Raw genomic sequence first — 21,108 nt, 5'->3', positions numbered from 1 at the left:
GACATCATTACTCTTCTATTCATTACAGTTATTTAAATATGAATATACAGGCCCACAAGTATAGACACTGGGACCCTTCATTACTGTTGTGCCTCTGGTCTTATCTCTGAAAAACATAGAGCAACACAATGGAACAGCTTCAATTCTCCTTGTTACAAATTATACAAAAGCCAGAGCTTAACGGTGCCAAAAGCAACCGGTCTTGTTTACACAAGGACTAAAAGCTAATAGTTAACTTTCTCCCATTCCAGAAAAAGTAAATAACGCCTCAGTTTACAACTACAAACAAGATCGCGTAAAATGTCCTCAAATGGAGGAGAAAACCTTAAATCAAAAGAAAAATGGAAAGGTTGGTTCCAGTGCTCCCTCTCTCACTGCCTCTCTCGCTCGCGCTCCCGGCGGTGCGGGCTGCGCGGCCTGGGTCCCTATCGCCCCTGCCAAACTCGAGTCGGTGGCGCCTGGGGCTTCTGGCTTCCTTTCCCGCCCCGGGCGCCGCGGCCCCTCTCCGAGAAGCCTGTCCCAGAGCCAGGCCCGGAAAAACAACAGCAAGAAACTTTGGCTCGGTAGGCGGTTCAGTGAAAAAAGGCACTCAAGTTTGGTTCGGGGCAGTAGCCGCCGGTTCTGATTTTGGGGTGGGGGCGGGAGGTGGGTCACAACTCGGTCAGGTTCAAGGGCGCATGTGCGCAGGCTCCACTTGGTAACTTATTGAGCGCCCACAGTCCACGAGCGGCCGGGGGTGTGGATCCAGGCGTGTGGTGGGTGTGTGGGGAGGGCGCGGGCGCGCGTGGCCGGCGAGAGGCGCGCAGGCCGCGGGCGCGCGCGGAGCCTGGGGCTGGGGGCGGGGAAATGGGGGTGGGGGCGGGGGGTGTGTCCCCGAGTCTCGCTCGTTCACTCGCTGGCTGGCGCGCTCCTCCGCTCCCTTCCCGGGCGGGAATCCGGGCCGGGTTGTGGCCGCGGCCGCGTACGTGAGCGCAGTGTCCCGGAGAGGGAAGGCAGGCCGGCCAGGTGGGCGCGAACCGAGCCTCGGCGGGAGGACGGCCGGAGCGGAGCCGGGCAGTGGGCCGCGCCGGGTGGGTGTGCAAGGGCGGCGGCAGCTGCAGCCCGGAGCTGAGCCCTGCTGTCCAAGCCGAGCTGCCTGACCCGCGCTGCTGCTGCTGCTGGTAACGGGGCGAGGTGAGCTGCGCGGGGACCTCGCGGCGCTGCAGCCCGTGGATAGGGGCGGCCTGGGAACTTCCCACGCTCTGCACGCCGGCGGGGTGCGAGTGGGCGGCCTGAGGGCCTGAGAGGCCGGAGCGCGGGGCAGTGGCGGGTCGGGGCTCCTGGACGCTGCGGCAGTGCCCGCGTTGGCTGGGTGGGGGTGGCCGCTCGCTTTCCCGTGTGCCGCCTTGTTTATCTCGCTCACGGCCGGAGCTCTCCAAGGCACCCCCTCCCCAACTTTGAACCGTTGTCCAGAGTCGCCTCTCCGAGGGAGATTGACCTGCCCCCTCCCTGACCCTTTCCGGCTGGGCCGCCAGCCCAGCCCAGCCCTCCCGGCGCCCCGCGCGTTCCTGCCCACTCTACCGAGAGAACGAGTGCCGGGCTCTGGGACGCGCAGCGCGACACACCCTCCACCTCGGGGGCTGGCCCCCACCCTTTCTGTCCTCTTCTGTCCACCCCCACTTCCTTCTGCGCGGTTTAACCCTCCTCTCCTCACTGGTGGCCCCTGGCCCTCCTAGGAGCTGGCACTGTGGGCATGTGGGGTGCCCGGTGGGGGCCTGGATGGGGAGTTTGTCATGTGCAAACAATTTCAAAGGCAGCATTTTCTTCCCTGTCTTGGAGTTCAGGGCGCAGCGCCTTCACTTTAGACTTGATTCAGAAACCTACAGAAGCCCACCTGCCAGCCGGTGAGGGGCTTCCACTGCCCCCGGATTTCAGGCATCCCTGGCCAATTCTTGGTGGCTTTGGAACAGTTCCACCAGGCAGGCATGGTGCCAGACTGCCAGGCGCAAGGGTTACCTATAGGCCACCCCTATCTTCTTTACATCCCTCTTTCCAAAGACGTGTATCTGGTGTAGTTTGCCTGAAAGTGAGTGAGCAATAGATATTGAAGACCTTTTTAACACCTTCCTAAGGTGTTGTGTAAACAGAGGTTTGGGTCTCAAGGGATTTGAAACACAAGGAAACATAGCAATGAAGTTAAACTCCACAGGTACTTTTGAGGGACTGCTGTGTTCTCAGCACCATGCCGGCTCTCTGGGAGATGGTAAGAGGCGTAAATCTAAGGCCTTAGGAAGTGATTGACCAGGTGGAAGTGATTTCAGAGCTCAAGTTCAAATTAATATGTTATGGCTGCCTAAATTACTGTAAGTGTTGGGGGCAGGAGCAATATCATGGGAAAGGTTAGAGTTGGGGGATAGATTTACAGTACTAAGTTCTGAAATAAGTTATGCATTGGAGAATAACTCACTAGCGCAGGCCCAGAGGCAGGAGAGGAAGAAGTAACAGGTGCGAGAAGTTGCACAGGGACTACTGGAGAAGAGGTTCAAATAGTGATCTCAGTGAGGGAGTGAGGGAGGACACAAAAAATACAGGAGATGATGTCTTTCTGAGTTTATAATCTCATGGAAGAGACAGGAAAACCTAAGCAGATAAAGTAAAACTCAAGATAGGGCACAATTAACTTAAAATGCAATGTATAGAATAGATGCTATTGGAGTTCAGAGGGCAGGAATCTCCAGGACTATATTCCTGGAGGATGAAACCCTTGAGATGGGCCATGAGGTGCAAATAGATATGGCTTTCCCGAGACAAGGACATGGCCTTGGCAAGACCAGGGAGCATTTCCTGAATAGTCGGAGATAAAGATGGAGAGGAACAGTGGTTGAGATTGTGAAAGTCCTAGAAAGCCAGACTGGGGAATCGCGCTCTACCCTCTGTGTACTGTGGAGACAAAGTTTTTGAGCCAGGTAGTGACATAATGAAAGGGTATTTGGGAAGGTTTTTAAAAATAATATTAGGGGACACATCAGTTAGGCAGTTATAATTGTGGAGTGCCCAGGGTTTGGACTGGCATAACTGGACATGGAAAAGAGGGTTCGTTTTAGAAACATTTCTGTTGAAATAGTCTGTTGACAGGGGCAGGGCAAAGGAAAGAGATGAGTGGAAATAAATTCCTTGTGGAAATCGATTACATACCAGGGCCTTTGAGTTCCTATAGTTGGTAACTCGAGAAATCGGAAATGTGTGTTTTGGAGAGAAGTAATTGACACTCAGGCTGCAGAGAAGTTTTGTGTCCTGCAAGCAACTGGGACTCGGAGATTGAGGGGAAACCAGGGTATGTAGTAAAGACTGCCGAAGCTGGGAGAAGGAAGGCACTCTGATATAAATGGGGTGTCTACTCTGTCATAGGGAGGCAGGAGAGGATGCTAGTAAGGTCTGAATTGGAAGTCTCTGTTCTGTATTGCCGTTCAGATGACATCACCTGGACCTGAACCTGCAGTTGGCAAAACAACTCTGGGAAATTGAGAGTCCAAGGAGAATGGGCCACTTATTCTTCCAACGATGAGGGTGATTGAAGGGAAGTAGAATGGAATTTGCTGAAGATGTAAATTGTTGGATTTTGAAACAAGCTGAATTTGCTCTCCACTGAGAACTTCAGGCTAGTGTGGAGGTGGGGAGCAGCTAGATGATCTAAAGGAGCAAGGAGGAAATTTTGGGCTTAGGGATACTGCCTTTCCCAGAGCCAGGTCAGTCCCAACTGGAACCATTGCCAGTTCCCAGGAATCTATCAACCTGCCGGCAGAGGTTTTTCCTGAGCTCTGAATTTTGCTTTCTTATTGCAAGGGTGACTTAGGGTGATTTGATGAACAAATTCTCCAAGCCTCAACTTGCAACATCTGAGGGCTGGTGAATTTGAAGGATGATTGCAAAAAGTTGCAGAATGAGTGAAGAATGTAATTGCAGTTCCTTAGCCCCTCTGTTTCTCGGAGATGCAGGATCGGTGATTTAGCAGAGGAAGCTGACTTGCATAGGGAGAGGTGTCCATCAGATATTTTTTCTTTATAAGAAATATACGATGGTCAAAAAATTTGCATGGAGTGGTAGTTGAGCTAATTTACTTTTTTTTCTTTTTTAGATAGAATAGAAAGGAGGGAGGGAGGGAGGAAGAGAGATACATCAATTGGTTGCCTCCTGCAGGACCCCTGTGGGCCCAGGGATCGAACCTGCAACTAGGTGCCTGCTCTTGGCCGGGAATCGAACCCAAGACCCTTTGGTCCTCAGCTGACGCTCTAACCACTAAGCCATACGCTGCCAGGGCAACCTGATTTACTCTTTGTGGAGCAGTGTTTTCTGCACTGGTTTGTCCATGACCTACATTAAGAAATAAGATTTACATCATGGCCTCGTACACTCAATCATGTATGTAAAAATCTAATTCAAGTACATAAAGCACTGTTATCCTTGATGTAATCTCCTCTGATACTTTTATTTTCTAGTCTATTATTTTTCATTGAAAAATGCCTGTTGTCTCCCACTAAATTGATTTAACCACTCTGTAATGGATCCTAGCCCACAGTTTGAAAAACACAGTTATAGAGACTTTTCACATCTTGTAAGTATTTATTAAGCTGCTCATGTGCGGAGCTACTCTTATTAGTGCTGTAGGTAGAAGGAAGCATGGAAGAGACGGAAAGTTGACAGGCTCATTGGAGAGTTAAGATGTACCTATGATTAAGGAGCAAGGCAAAATGATTAAATGCCAAAATGAAAAACAAGTATTCATAGAGTTCAGAAGAAGGGGTAAGCAACCTGTGTTGTACTGGCTTGGAAAAACTTCAGAATAGGGAAGGAAGTCTGGGATGAACCTTTTTGGGGGTCTCATGGTGCCGTGGCATGGTGCAAGCTTGGTGTTGGGGATGTACCCAGTGTATGTAAGAGTGATGAACATAGGGTAGGGAGAAATCAGGTTGGCAAGCTGGGTTAGGATTAAAAGGTAGTGTAGGGGTTATACCTAGGTGACCCAAAGAATGTATTCAGTCTTTAGACGTGTTATAATTTGGACTACCCAAAGGTTTTTATAAAACTTGGGAGCGATTTAGAAAAACCTCTGGATTTAGGATTGTCTTAAAGAATCAGACCAGGCAGGCTTCTAGAGCTGAGTGGTGGCTGTTCCCTAGATGTGGGAGACAGGTCTTGTGGCCTCCAGTTGTCATAGTGCCAGTGCTCCTGTTGCCTCAGTCCAGTCGCTTTACACTCCCTGCTTTGTCCTGCAGGTCTTTGGGTTTTCGACCTGAGTCTTCAGGAGGATTCGGGTAGGAGTCTGACCTTTTGGAACCTCAGGTATCTCTGTGCAAATGATTTGTTTTAGGCAGGTCAGCAGCACTTTCTGAATTGCTGTTGTCTGGGATTTTGCATTATTTTTCGATTGATTGGAATGGTACTAATTAGAGGGCTTTGTGACATATTCTCTATAGTGAGGCAAATCTCTAGTGACCCTGAGATCTCTCAAGCCTTTCCATTTTCCACTGGCTGCCATGGTTAGATCGTGGCTCCTGGCATGTATCCTCTAAGAACGATGTGGAGGTAATCACTTGGTGAGATGTGAGTCATGGCTGCCAAATGCCGTATGATATTAGTCTCTCAGGAGCTTTGGTTCTGTGAGTCAATAATAAAGGAATAGCAAGGTGAGGAGCTGTATCATGTCTTCTATCCTTACTCCTAGGATGGCCCCAGGGGGTAGGCCTCCAGGATCCCAAGATTCATGAGAAATACCGAGTAACTGGTCCAAGCCCAGGTGTTAATGCAACTGACTCCTGGAAAATTAGGCTGCTTTTAAGACCAGCTGAAGTGAGTAAGTTCAGGTCTCTGTGGTCCTGAGACAGTTTGGTTTGCCCTGGGAGTCCATGGCCACTGTTATGCCTCCCCAGGTGAGCTATAGGCGAGAAGGACTGAGCAAAAGCACCCTGTATTTTACAGGTTGCACAATCTGATTATTTTGAAATACTACTTTTGTATCATTAAAAAAAAAAATTGAAACTGAAGAGCTTTTTGCTTAAAAATGTGTGGCCTGAGGATGCAAGGATAATCAGAAGTTTGCCGAATCAGATGAAATGAAACTCATTTCCTGTTTTACATAATGGTTCAGTTTACTAGATCAGAGAAATGATGTAGCAGCTATTGTACACTGTGGCTTTGTAGGAAAGTAGTTAACAGTTTCTTAAGATATGATGGTCCATATTAAATGAGTGGAAGAATGTGAGCTGGATGGTGTTATTAATTTATTTTGATGATGTTATTAATAGGCAAAAACTGTTAATTAGTGGCACTGAGTCAGCCTGGAAGGGGGTCTGAAAATGAGTGCCACAGGATTCTATTCTTGGCCTTGAGCTGTTCACCATTTTTCCAGTGTTGTGGATGAAGATACTGAACGTATGTTTTGTCAGCCTTGTTGATAGCACAGAGGTGGGAGGGATTGCTTATTTAGTAGATAAATCAAGGTTCGAAATCATCCAGAATGAGGGCCAAATTAAAAAACTCAGTAAGAGGTACATGTAAAGTCTGAGTTCTTTTTTATTTATTTTTTATTTTTTTTTATCCTCATCTGAGGACATTTTTTTTTTTTGTTCAGATAGAGTAGGAGGGAGAGAGAGTAAGAGAGAGAGAGAGAGAGAGAAACATCGATGTGAAAGAGACACATCGAGTGGTTGCCACCCGCACGACCCAACCAGGGCCAGGGACAAACTGCAACTGAGATACATGCCCTTAGTGGGAACTGAACCTGGGTCTCTCTGGACTGCAGGCCGATGCTCTAACTGCTGAGCCAAACGGGCCAGGGCTGAGTTCATTTTTAAAATTTGAATTGTAATGTGTTGAGATGTTCATACATCCTGTTCAGATAATCCCACTTATAGAGAGATAGCTGAGAACATACCCAAAATGCTATGCACAGAGATTATTTAGAGTTTGGGAATAACCTAAATAACCAATGGTATGAGTGGGCTGGAAGTAATCTATAAGTGATTTGTATGAACGTGTCTTTATAATAAGTATTATAGCCATTACAAATATTGGTTAGGAATAATTTTAAAATAACATGGGCAAGGGTTTCTGCTAAAAGTTCACGTGCATTTGTAATATGATTTCAAATCTTAAAGAAACAAAAGTACACAGAAAATGACTGGAAGGCCTGGCCGGTGTGGCTCAATGGTTGAGCATCGACCCATGCACCAAGAGGTTGCCGGTTCGATTCCCAGTCAGGACACATGCCCAGGTTGTGGGCCAAGTCCCCAGTGCGGATCATGCAGGAGGCGGCCAATTGATGTTCTCTCTAATCGATGTTTCTATTTCTCTCTCCCTCTTCCATCCTCTCCTTCTAAAATCAATAAAGAAAAAAAAAATGTTTTTAAGGAAAATGACTGGAAGGAAATTACTAATTTTAACACTGAAATAATACTGGTTGCTTCTAGATGGATCGAGTTGAATGACATTCTTTCTTTACATTTAAAATTTATTATTTGTGTTTCTATAATGTGTATGTATCACAGTGGAAAAAACACTGCCACACACACACACACACACACAATTTTAGATTCACAGCAAAAGTGAGAGGAAGGTACAGATTTCCCATAAAACCTCCTGCCCCCACACATGCCTAGCCTCCCCCATTATCAACATCCCCCACCAGAGTGGGACATTTGTTACAACCGATGAACCAAAGTTGACACATCACTATCAGTCTAAGTCCATAGTTTACATTAGCGTTCACTCTTGGTGTTGCACATTCTGAGTTTGGATAAATACAGTGACATGCATGCCCCATTCCAGTACCATACAGTGCTTTCTCTGCCCTAAAAACCTCTGCTCTGCCGTTCACCCCTCCCTTGCCCCACCCCCTGGCAGCCGCTGACCTTTTTATTGTCTTGACAGTTTTGCTTTTCCACTGTGTTATATAGTTGGGACCACAGAGTATGCAGCCTTTTCAGTTCAGCTTCTTTCACTTAGTAATGTGCATGTAGGCCTCCTCCATTGCTTGTCATGGCTTGATAGCTCATTTCCTTTTAGTGCTGAATAATATTCCATTGTCTGGATGTACCACAGTTTATCCTAAATTGTCCTACTGAAGGACATCTTGTTTACTTCCAAGTTTTGGCAGTTATGAATAAAGCTGCCATAAACATCTGTGTGCAGGTTTCTGTGTGGACATACATTTTCAACTCCTTTAGGTGAGTACCAGGGAGTGCTGTCACTGGATTAAATGCTAAGAGTATGTTTAGTTTTGTAAGAAACTGCCAAAGTGGCTGAACCATTTTGCATTCCTGCCAGCAGTGAATTAGATAAGAGTTTCTGTTGCTCCACATCCCCACCAACATTTGGTGTTGTCAGTGTTCTGGATTTTGGTCATTCTACTAGGTGTGTAATAGTATCTTGTTTTAATTTACATTTCCCTAATGACACGATGACATCTTTTTATGTGCTTTTTTTTTTTTTTTTTTTGCCACCTTAGGTCTTCTTTGGTGAGGTGTCTGTTAAGGTCTTTGGCCAATTTTTAAATCAAGTTGTTTGTTTCCTTATTGCTGTTTTGAGAGTTCTTTGTATGTTATGGATAATAGTCCATCAGTGGTATCTTTTGCACATATTTTCTCCCAGTCTGTGGTTTGTCCCCCCACCCCCTTAAACATTGCTATTTTAAAAACATTTCATTGTTTAAGACAGGATGGGAAAAAGTAGAAGGTTCATTCAGTGACCAATCTTGAGTATCTGCCTGCTTTGTGTCACACACCAGATGAGGCACTGGAGTCACAAAATAAGACACAGTCCCTGACCTGAAACCGATAATCCAGTCACAAGGGGCAGACCCACAGGTGAACAGACAAGCACAGTGTAACACTGCTGGTAACTCCAGGCCTGTGGAGGAGGGGCAGATCATGTGGCAAAAATTTTTGAGATTATTCTGTTGTTTGTACTACATTTAATATGGGTCCTGAGTGGGATGAGGCTTTTAAAAATTGAATCCAGTTCTCAGCTGGATCAGGAATTCATCCATCCAATGATAGGATCTAGTTTTTGTTGTTGTTGTTGGTGGTGGTGGTAATCATTACCCCAGGATATTTTTTCCACTGATTTTTAGAAAGAGTGGAAGGGAGGGAGGAGGGGGAGAGAGAGAGAGACACGTGAGAGAGATACATCGATTGGTTGCCTCCTGCACATACCCCAACCAGGGCGGGGATTGAGCCCACAACCTAGGCATGTGTCCGGACCAGGAATCAAACTGGGACCTTTCAGTCCATGGGGTGATGCTCAGTCCACTGAGCACACCTGCTGGGCGGGGTGCCATGATTTAAAAGAAACATGAACCAGCAAGACTATCCACAGGAAGGTAACTTTCATGGTTATCAAGCATAGGAAATAGTAGAATTGTTAATATTTGTTCCTAGTGTTGGGATTTCACCAATGGATAGAACAATGGCTTTATCCTCTCTAGCTTCGGATCCCTTGTCTGTAGAATGATGACATTGAAGTTGATGAGCTTTAAGATTCCTGTAAGCCCTAAAGACTAGGAGAGCAGATTTCAGTTCCATATGTAAAAGGGTTTTTCAGCTGGCAGAGCTGCCCAATAATGGGAATGTTTGCCCATGGAACAGTGTGCTTCCCATTTTTGGGGGTAGTCAAGTTGGAGGAATGCTGTTGAGTAGGAATACTGTAGAAGAGAAGGCAGGAATGAAGCTGACTTCCACAGTCCTTTCTAGTTCTTAGGGTCAGGTTATTAGGTGACTTGTCACAACTGGAAGATAATATCTAGTTGCGTAGTATTTGAGTCAATATCATCACGTCAGCTTTTTAAAAAACTGTTTGTAAATGGGTCCCAACATTTTTGAGAGGACCCTTCTAGGGTCACTTTAGAAAGGATGAAGAGAAGTATTCCAAGGTGGGCCAGGGCTCGGTTTGTGGCCACAGGGCCACTGAAAATTGAATTTGGTCTTTAGGAAAGTGTAAAGGTTGGGGCTTGGGTGCAAATGGCAAATAACACAAAATAAAATAGATTGACACGTAAAAGACTAATGTGTGTATTGGCCAGTTCTAGTCAGCATAACGAATGAATCAAGACAGGGCTCTTTAATTGAATGATAGGTGCTCTGTTTGGCTGTGGGGGACCTGGGAGTGACCTTGACTATCTTCTTTCTATTTCCAACGCAGCAGATTCCATCGCCAGGTATAGCACTGTAAATGTCATACTGACACCTGGGAAGAGAGAGGGCCCTGTGATTGCTTTGTAGGTTTAGCAACAAAGAGGACAAGAGATAGATAAATTTAAAGACACTTTTGAGTGGGATTTTCCCTGAATGCATATATATATATATAGTTTATATCAGACAAGAAGTTTGTGGTTTGAGTTAAAATGTTTTCATTTTGCATTTTTATTATTTATGGCTTACATGTAGAAATGTGATTATTTATGCCTAACGTTTACTTAAATTTATGGTTTATTTAGGAAACACCCTGATTATTTAAAATTTTTAGATTTTCTTCCTGATATTTTTGGCTTGCTTTTTTTTTTTTTTTTTTTTTTGCTGTTGTAGGCACTGCCAGGGCTAAATCACATAGCAAACGTTTCTTAGAGAGCTCTGCGAAGAGAATAGAGGTTTATCTCATCTTCGGAGAATGTCACAAGATGATTTCTATCTCCACATGATTCAGGCTCACACTTTGGCATTTGAAAAATTAGTATTTGTCAAGAAAGCACTCTCAAGAGTAAAACAGTTTTGGGGTGCATGATTTAGGGAATGGCAGTTTTAGAAGTATGTAAAAATATAGGCAGAACTGGATTATTTGGAGCTAAAATTGGAAATCTTTGTGCACTGGTGATAAAGGGCTGTTTTCCTGGATCTCAGTTTCATCCGGGCCCCACACAGCGTATGGCACATCAGCTCTGCTTGTTGAATTGCTATGAATTGGTTCCCTGGGCCACATAGAGTGGGTATGGGAAAAACTTACACTGCCATATGCTTTTTTTTTTTTTTTTTTTTTAGAAAAAGCAAAATACAATGAGAAATAATAAAAACTCTCAGCCTTTTTTGTCCTTTGAGTATTGGGAAGTCATAAAACACTTTTAGTAAAAATAACCGCATTCAGCGGCTGTTTTTCAAAGTGCCGAGGGAATGAGAAACTCCCTCTCCTCTTTCTATTTTTCTTCTGCTGCCCAAAATGAATTGTTCTTGGTGTGCCATTCTTAAATTCATGTGTCCTCTATCCATTTTAATCTTGTTACCTATTTTTATGGTGACTGTCGCCATGGTGCTCTGTGCTCTTTACGTAGCATAACAGAGATTTCAGATGTCTGATAGGACAGCTCACAGTTCTGTGGGGCTGGCAGAGACACAGTGTTTGAGTAGCTTTTTTTTTTTTTTAATTGAGGTATAATTTGCATACAGTGGAATGCTCAGATCTTAAGTGTGCTGGTTAATCAGTTTTGACAAATGCATTTTGAGACATTACCATCACCCCAGAAGTGTTCCTCGTGACTGTTTCCAGATTATCCCCCTCCACCCCCCAACCAGAAGGACTACAGTTCTGATTTCTATCACCCCAGGTTAGTTTTGCCAGCTCGGTCTTAATATTAGAATGTTGTGTTTCTGAGGACTTTATACATAGTGCTTTGAAGAGGTGTGTGTGTGTGTGTGGGGGGGGGGGTTTAAATATCAGTATCCTATATGATTAGGTAGTCCTGGTGAGTCAGAATTATTTTGGAGCCTGTCTGATGGAGAATTCAGGTTTTTCTGTGTCCATGGGATCCAGATTAATGTGAGGAATAAGTGTGATTGGGCAGGGCTGCCGTTATTGGCATGCGTGTGTGTTTGTGTTAGTTTGTTGTGTTGGAGAGTTGGAATCCTCCGCTAGAACTGGAATGATTCCTAGGACATCCCCTTGGATTACCCAGAAGCCCCCAACCCACTTGCTCTGTTTTCCCCCCTGCCTTTTCCTTGAACTAGCATATAAATTTAACAATCCGCAGAGTTACAGAGTTGGGCTTGTAATATTGAAACAAGATCCGTGTTGCAAAGCCCAGAGCTTTGCTCGGCTGAGCTGTCAGCCTCCTGGGAAGCATGTGCCCCCAGACATATTAATGAAATGTATTGAACAGGGTCAGTTTCTATCTTATTTTTTAAATTAAATGGGTAAGTGAAATTTTATTACACACGCAGTCAGTGAACACCTTCTTCCCAGGAAAAAAGAAATGCAAACCTAGAGCAAACAAATTCTTCCTTGACAACCATTCCTAATCCAGTCCTTCCCCAGAGGCCAGCCACTGTTACAAGTTTGTTGGTGTTTTTCAAATGCTTTATTTTATATACCTATAGAACTTTTAAAAAGTGAAGCATGGCACTGGGAGTATTGTCCCCCCTGTCCCGCCCACAAGGGTACCTCTTGGCGATTTCTTCCTATCCTTATGTAGGTCTTGATTTTGTTTAACCCCTGAATGTCCTCTCTTAGAATCAGAAGGCGAAAGCATTTCTCAGCCTTCCCCTAATTGGTGGACATTTAAAACTATTTCCAAATCCTCTACTGTTACAAATGTAAACTTGGCTGCGTTTGCTTCTTTGTAACACAGGTGAGTTTATCCAGGGTAGACACAGAAAAAGAGGCATTGCTGTGCACTAGGGCCCTTTAAATTGAAATCCTAATGAAGACACATGACAAGGTCAGTTCCTAGCTTACTTCATGTAGGCCAGGGCGGATTTGAAGCGTGTTCAGACACGAAGCGGTTTAAGGCTAGCACAGGATTTAGAGGTGTGCTAGGTGGGCCCCCGGCCCTGCACCCCTCCTCCCTGCCATGAGTTAGCACTGGTGGACTGGAAGGGTTGGGCCCCAGAGTTAATTCCATTTGGTCTCCCCCACCCCCCGAGGACTTTGGCCTGCATATTGGCTGTGGTTGTGTGCAGAGGATTACAGGGTGGGTAAGCAGCACACTGTGGACTAGATGGTCAATTCTAAACCCAGTTCATTCCCTAACTGGAGACCTTCAGTTAGGATTTTTCTCTGGGCCAGCTTTAGAATACAGGGTACCATATCGTTAAATGCCCAAGCCCCAGGTGAGGCTTTTGGAAGCATATTAAATCTTAAAAAAAAAAAAAAAAATATATATATATATATATATATATATATATATATATTTCCCTTTATTGATTTTAGAGATAGAAGAAGGAAGAGGGAGAGAGAAATAGAAACATTGATGAGAGAGAACATGGATTGGCTGCCTCCTGCATGCCCCCCACTGGGGATTTGACCCACAACCTGGGCGTGTGCCCTGACCAGGAATCAAACTGGTGACCTCTTGGTGCATGGGTCGATCGATGCTCAACCACTGAGCCACACCGACCGGGCTTGGAAGCATTTTAGTGTTCTTAGAAAAAGAATCTAGAACACTGTTATATACTTTAATGAACAATTTCATTTTATGTGGAAAAGGATAGCATGTGTCGCTGGATTTACACTTCTTGACATCATCTCTGAAAACTGGAAAACATGAACATTTGTCATATCAGGCCAAACTCATGCCTTTAGGAGCCAGTGTAGCAAGGGAGGGCTTGCCTGTTTCCCTCTTGAAGGGCACATGCTGCCACCACTGATCACCTGGGAGGCAGAACCCCTTGGCAGCCTTAATCGCTTCACATGCATTCGCCTTCAGATCCCTTACAGAGATGTTAATGGCAGTGGTTCTGGATCTGACCCCAGGGGAACCCCATCATTGCGTTCAAGCAATTGCCCAAACCCAGTAATGCATTTATATTGCCTTCTTTGGGGAACTGAGGTGTCTCTTCTGGTCTCCTGCGAGTGTTAGCAGGCACCCCCTCTTCTGTCATTTCAGAATTTGGTGACAGAGTTAGCGCCCTACCTTATCTCTTCCATTTGCTAGTTTCTCACGGGGCTCTGCTGGCGTTGATTTTTCTGGTGGCTTTGGTGGACCCCCCCCTCTCACAGCGCATTTAGGTGACTGTCTTCAGCAACCCCGGCAGCAAGCAGGGTTCCCAGTGTGGACACTTCTCTAATTTTATAGGGGGTAGGTGGTGGTGTGTGGTTTTTTTTTTTGTTTTGTTTTTAGTACTTTTGTAGTGGTGTTGGACACAACGATTTTCTGTTTGTTTTGGCCTTTGTGACCATGGTAGAATGACAGTCTGATCTGCAGTGACGTAGAGGTCCCTTTCCTGGATTCTGACTGTTGCCACAGAGCTCTTACAGGATTTCAATTTTTTTTTTTATCCACCCCCGAGGACATTTTTCCATTTTTTATCCAGATAGAGCAGGAGGGAGAGAAAGGGGGAGAGAGAGAGAGAGAGAGAGAGAGAGAGAGAGAGAGAGAGAAACATCGATGTGAAGAGATACATCGAGTGGCCGCCACCTGCACAACCCAGCCAGGGCCAGGGACAAAACTGCAACTGAAGTACATGCCCTTAGTGGGAACCGAACCTGGGTCTCTCTGGACCGCAGGCTGACGCTCTAACTGCTGAACCAAACTGGCCAGGGCAGGATTTCAATTTTTTTTTCTTCCTTTAAACGTATTGCACTGCCCTTGTCAATATTAGAGTTTACTGGCTGCTTTCTCCTATACTTACACAAAGTCTTCCCTGCCATCATTCCATAGGTTTGGCTCATCACTACTCAGTTTGGTGCCTTCTTTTTTTTTTTTAAGCTGACATTGAGCATTCTGTGCCAGGCACAGTGATTAGTACCCGAGGTGCATTTTTTCATTCTTTCCTAGGGTCCTCTCTCAGAGGAATCAGAATCCTAGGAAGAGGAGTTTGGTGACTCTACAAACCAAGGCACTGTTAAAAAGAACGGCATTGCTTCCTCACACCCTCAAGATATCCTGTGGAGTAGGAGCCACTGTAGTTCTCATTTAGGGGTGAGAAAACTGGGGCACAGAGTGGTGATGTAATCTGCCCAAGGTCACATAGTTGGGAAGTTAGGGCTCATTTGCAGGCCTGAGTGTTTCACTGTGTATTCTTTTTGGGATATTAGGAAAAGTGTTAAATAAGAATACTTGTAGCCCTGCTTGGCTGGTGTGGCTCGTGGATTGAGCTTCATCCTAGGAACTGAGAAGGTCCCAGTTCGATTCCTGGGTCGCAGGCACAATCCCCAGTGTGAGGTGTGCAGGAGGCAGCCAATTGATGTTTCTCTCTCATATTGATGTTTCTATCTCTCTCTCTCAAAAACCAATGAAAACATATTTTAAAAATAAAATTAATTGTAGCCCTGATCCTGGGAGAACCCCCTGCTTGATACTTTGCTATTGTAGTGCCCATTTCATTTCCCTTCCATGCCCAAACCGCCCATACCACATTAACCTCTCAGTGACTCAAGTTTTTACTAACAAGGAGCCTTTAAGAGGTCGTTAGTCTAGCTTCTTACTTGATGCACAGTTTTCCTGTAGAATATAGAAGAAAGAGCATAGCTTTTCGAATCAGACATATTTGAGTTCACACCTTAGTGCTGTCACCTTCTAGCTGTGTGGCCTCGGGAATATTACTCAACTTCCCGGAGTCTCCGTTTCCTCATCTGTGAAATGGAGAAGATGGTGATGTTATTGTGACTGGCACATACATCTTTGATAAATGACAGGTGTTAGAACATTCCTGAGGGAATGCCAATCTTGGAAAGGCCGCAGATTGCATTGGTTTCCTGTTTTCCTCTTGTCTGCTTAATCTGTACCCCAGTTCCAATGAAGGAGTTAGATGTGACTTTGTTGCTTGTGAGCATTCCACTGCCTTTTCCCGCAGAAGATTCTGGCATTCTGCTGGCCCTGAACCAGGTACAGTCTACCTGGGGGCCTGGTGCGGGTGAGATTCCACATGGTGCCAGCCTCCTCGTTGTCCTGGGTGGGCAGGGGCTCACCAGCGCTGTGCAGCCATGGCCTATGCATCTTGGCCTTCTGAGCGTCCATTTATTTCATCCCTCGCTTCTCTCAGAACTCAGGAGCATGGCCATCTGGTCCCTGTGATTGAGCCACATTTATTGTGTCCTTTTGACTTAGAACGGCCTCACCAGTGAGCACTGATAAATGCTGCCACCCTGTCCATTTAAGGAGAAACATCCAAGAGTAGATATCCCAATATCTGGAACTCAGACTGGGGTAACCACTCACTCAACTTCCCCACCCCATTCCATCTTTGAAGTCATCCCCAGTCCTACAGTTACTGTGGCATGAAGATTCCTTAAATTGCCTCCTCCCCAGAAAGGTACTTCCTTGGTAGGTTGTGCCTCCCCAAGTCTCCCCGCACTGGGCTCGTTTTTCACTGTGTATTTAAAAGATCTTCCTTTATAGTGTCTATAGTCTCTTTACTTTGGCGGACTTTGTGTTTTCTGGGGGAAACGTGTCTGTCTCCCTCACTCTCCAGTCACATAGCAGATTTAAAAAAACATTCAGAACACATTTCATTTCAACTTCTTTAATGTATATCAAACACTTAACATTTTATTTTTTTAAATCCTCAGCCGAGGACATTTTTTCCATTTGTTTTCAGACAGAGTGGGAGAGGGAGAGGGAGAGGGGGAGGGGGAGGGAGAGGGGGAGGGGGAGGGGGAGGGAGAATCTACGAGAGAGACACATCGACTGGTTGCCTCCTGCACTCTAGGGACTGAATCACAACTGAGGTACATGCCCTTGACCAGAATCGAACCTGCGATTCTTTGGTCCACAGGCTGACACCCTAATTGCTGAGCCAAACCGGCCAGGGCAAAACTTAACATTTTAATATGCACATTGATCTAACTTTATGAGCGAAATTCTGAAAACCATCTTTCTATTCAGTCTCCAGTGTCAGATTGCTGGATGTGTTTTTGCATTTTCCTGAAAGAAGTGAATTCTGATTCATTCATCTAATTATAAAGCACAAAAATCTGAGTGTAGTTCTGGAGCATATTAAGTGCTTTTCTAAACAAGTGCTGGATATAGGGTCCAGGTGGGAGATCAGTTAGGCCTAAGGTTCTTTGCAGGCAGGGTCTGAAGCTTAAGCTTCTTAATTATTCTGTTCAGTTCATTGGCAAGAGTCTGGCACACATGTTGAATATCAGCAGATTTTGAAAAACACTGGTGTTTGTGTTCAGTGGTGTCCCTTTCCTTGGGTTTCTGGTGAGCTGATGTGAAATTGGTGCACTGGTGTGGCCTGGGGCGGATCCGGGACACCGGGATCTGGACAGCTGGGACCAGGACCGAAGCATCCAGCACAGGAGGTCAGTCACAGAGGCTGGCCAGGCTCTGCCTCAGGGAGGTTTGGCAACAGTTCTTGACCACCTTGGGCAGGGCACCGAGACTGAGATTTGGGCTCAGGAGAAAAGAGCAGGATTGGGACATGTCTGCTGAGGGTGAGGTGAGGAGCCAGGTCATGTGGTAGACGGGCAGCGGCAGGTCCTAGTTTTGGGCTTGGTGTTGAGCATGCTCAGCCCTGAACCCTGGGTTCCCCTTTTATAGAATTTTTGTCCTCGCCCAAGGACATTTTTGCATTTGTCTTCAGATAGAGTGGGAGGGAGAGCGGGGGGGGAAGAGAGAGAGAAACATCGATGTGAGAGAGACACATCAACTGGTTGCCACCCACATGACTCTAACCGGGGCCGGGGACAAACTGCAACCGAGGTACATGCCCTTAGGAGGAACCGAACCTGGGTCTCTCTGGTCCACGGGCCGACACTCTAACTGCTTAACCAAACCGGCCAGGGCAGAGTTCCCCTATCTTGCTGCAGTCAGTTTTGTTGTGATTTCAGTTCATTAGTGGCTCACCCATGGTCAACGTCTTGATTTCCTTTAGAGTCAGTAGTTATATTAGTGGTTCTTGTCGAATGTCCTTTTACAATCTCAATTCCCAGACGCCAGCTCCACAGCAGCCACTGAGCTGTCAGAGTGACCTGTTGTGTTATTTCGCTCTCTAGCCCCCCATCTGGAATAGCCGGGCAGGGGAAGGGAACACAGCTTGCGTTCCTTCTGGATGCTGGCCACTATTCTCGTTTTTCACAGGTGGGGCAGGAAATCGAGGCGCTGAGATGGTGGCTGTCACCAGTCACACAGGTTGAGATGACTGGCTGCTGGCTGCTCTTCCTCGTGCAGGGGGCGTGGTTTAGCTTCTCCTGCACAGGCTGGGTGTCTGTTTTGATGGGCCAGTTGTGGTACTTCAGTGGCATCCAGCCTTTCTTTCTGCTCAGCCACAGCACTCCTGGAGGATGGGAAGCATTCCCTTTGGTACCGGCAAGAATGCTCTGATTGTAGGAGAGCACTGCAGAGTTTCCCAGGAGGAGGCGATGGAGAGACCGAGTGAGGAGCTGCCCCCCAGCCTGCAGTGGAAACCATGTGTAGTTAATTTGGGAGTGGGACTAAAGGGGGAAAGTTGGGTTAAAAGTTGATCTGCAGAAGCCTGGTTACCTCCCTTCTGGCCAGAGAGGTCTATTCCCCTTGGCCCATCCACCATCCTGGTCTAGGAACAAATTCTGGTATCCGGCTCTTATTTCAGGGTTTTCAATGTTATCAGCCACTAGAATGTTGTATAATCCCAACAGCACATGTTTCTTATCTTGTGCCTTGTAATTTCCAAGATTGCAGCTTATTTATCATCAGCTTGCGTTTCGGACACTGGCTCCCAGGTGAAACTTGGATTCCTGAGGACTCTTTGGCACCTTGAGCCCTTGCCCCCCTGTACATGTTTTCTGGCTAGCGTTCTCTAGTTGACTGATCTTTGCACAAGCATGGTTTTTCATTTTTACTTTTGGATGTCACCCTGTCTCTCAGACCAGGTGGCGTCTTTCTTGAGCACCTGTAGCTCTGTGTACTCTGATTATCCACCATAGGAGAGGGTCGCCGTGTTTTGGTTACCTACTGATTCTAGCCAGGCAAGTCACCAGGTGGCTCTCACCCTCCCTACAAGCCCCACTGCCCGTTTATTTAGTGCCATCGAGAAATGCCATTATTCATTCAAATGACTGTTGAGTTCCAGGTACTCTTTCTATTTTAACCACTTAAATGAAAAAAGCATATAAAGTTGAGTGTGCATCTCTCTGCCTTCTCAAAGGAGTGAGAACATAAGGAACTCTTTTCCTTGTGTCTCAGGATTGGCACCTTGGGCATCGTTGCCACAAAGTCTTCCCTTTTTGGTGCATGCACCACTCAGGGCCTTATGCTAATGGGTCCTGGGTGGTTAGGCATTTAAAACCCTCATATCCATGTTTTATATTTTGGGGCTAGTTCTTTTGTTGCCAGCTTTTGCTTTTCTTTCCTGTAATTACCTTGAGATCCCTTCTTCCCAGTGGAACACACACTTTCTTCCTTACAGTGTTGTGAAGGTCGGATGAGGCAGTGTAAAGGCATTAGGGCTATGAACTCCAGAGCCCCCCAGCCTGCACCCCTGTCCTGAGCCCCCGTCCTGCTGCTGGGTTTCCACTTGTGGGGACGAGAGAACTGGGCCAGGGAGCAGCCAGGAAAGCAGCAAACACTGCTGCTTGCTGGCTTTAGCAAATACATGACCTTGAGGAACATCAGTTTTCTGATAAAATGGAGATTAGATTGTCCGTCCACATTTTCTTGTTTCTGGGTGGTCAGGAAAAAAAGAGAAGCTCCCAAATGTGTGTATTGAAGTGGGTGTAAATCCAAGTGCCATTCAAGCATTTATTCATGGATGGTTTGAGTTATTGCACAGGTCTCTCATATGCTTACTCTGAAAACTGCTTGAGAAAACTGTTGATTCTTTGTGGCTTGTTCTCCCGGAGATACTCAACTCCCCGTTCCCTCCTTCCTGCGGGCTGTGGGTAAAATGCCGAGTCAGCAGTCATCCATCTCCCTTCCTCCTTCTGGAACTCTCACATAGTTTTAGCACAGTGCAAATCAGGTTTAACCACAGTGCACGCACGTACCCACACGTACACATGTGCATACGTGCCCCCCCCCCAATGCATGTACAAAGCAATGCTGGATGACCTCTCTGCCTCCCACAAACATATTCGTAAGCATGGTTTTCCTTATGCCTGCTCCCTTATATAGTATTCTCAACCGGTTTTGAAGACAACACTCTCTTAGAACTGAGTTTGAACACTAAAACTCTACCCTGTCTTCATTTTAGGGCAAGCAACAGGTATTAATTCTTAGAACACATTCTTTTTGCATCTGGGGCTCTCCCCACCCAGAGGAATATCATCTCCTTAACATCATAAATCTGATGAGGTAAGCTAGAGATGGCCTCTGCCCTCAACAGGCTTGCAGTCTAAGGAAGATGCGGTCCCATTGGTTCTGGTAGAAATAGTTACAATTTCCAAAGCCCTAGCTGTGCACTAAGCACTGTGCACAGTGCTGGGCATTATCTTATGTAATGCAGAGTAGTTGTGTGCATGACAGAGCGAGGAACACAGGGCAGTGGCCGCGGTGGTTTTGAAGCAGACGGGGAGCTAGGTGTGAAGGGGAAATGTGCTTGTTCCTGGGTAGAACTGTGAAAAACGCTGTCCTCCTGCCGCAGTGCAAACAGAGTGGTCTTCGACTTGACTGAATGACTGGTGTGTAGTCGAACCAGCAAAAGTATTTGTTGGTCAGGGACATTTAATATTTGCTGAGAAAATTCAGTGTAACTAATCAATGACCTATTTCTACAGCCCATCTGCTGGAATATGAAAATAGCACCACTTTTTTGGGGTCCCTTACTTTTTTTTTTTCCCCCTTCCATATTCTGTTCCATCTGTTACTCACAGGAAGGCTGGGAGCTCACTTGTCAGGGATATGCTGTGACCAGGATTCCAGCCCCTGAATGGAGACTGGGCAACCTTTAAAGTTCCTGTCAATTCTGATAGCCTGTCATTTTAGTTTTATGGGTAGACTAAACTATTATACATGGATGCAGTGTAATCCAGTTTTAAAAAACCTTCAGAAAAAGACAATTTAAATGCTTTGAAAATTCAGATGGTCGTTCTCTGAATAGCTGATTTAGAAATCTTGATATTGAATGAATCACTAACGTGTTCAGTGTTGTGTATCTTAAGCTTGCATTGTGAAAATCTAAAATGCACACCACTTATTTTTAAAATGGTATAACAGACTTGTCCTGGCTGGTTTGGTTCAGTGGTTAGAGCATTGGCCTGTGGACCAAAGAGTTGCAGGTTTGATTCCGC

At 45.9% G+C, this 21,108-nt stretch overlaps 1 protein-coding gene across 2 annotated transcripts in view; it reads left to right on the top strand.

Annotated features, from left to right (window-relative positions):
- The first annotated feature begins 1,043 nt into the window (after nt 1-1,043).
- Nucleotides 1,044-21,108, top strand: part of ZNF395 (zinc finger protein 395) — a 38,339-nt gene continuing 18,274 nt past the window's right edge. Inside the window, exon 1 of one of the 2 annotated variants that reach the window (XM_036241942.1) lies at nt 1,044-1,173. The gene's annotated coding sequence lies outside the window, so the exon portion shown is untranslated. Of the gene's footprint in view, nt 1,174-5,265; nt 5,320-21,108 lie in introns of those variants that run through there. The other variant, XM_036241943.1, reaches the window with a different exon arrangement.

This window comes from Molossus molossus, unplaced genomic scaffold (genome assembly GCF_014108415.1).
Source record: "Molossus molossus isolate mMolMol1 unplaced genomic scaffold, mMolMol1.p scaffold_m16_p_4, whole genome shotgun sequence".
In the NCBI taxonomy this organism is placed as follows: domain Eukaryota; kingdom Metazoa; phylum Chordata; class Mammalia; order Chiroptera; family Molossidae; genus Molossus; species Molossus molossus.
Note: the sequence above shows the minus strand (reverse complement) of the source record. Positions and strands in the feature narration are given on the sequence as shown.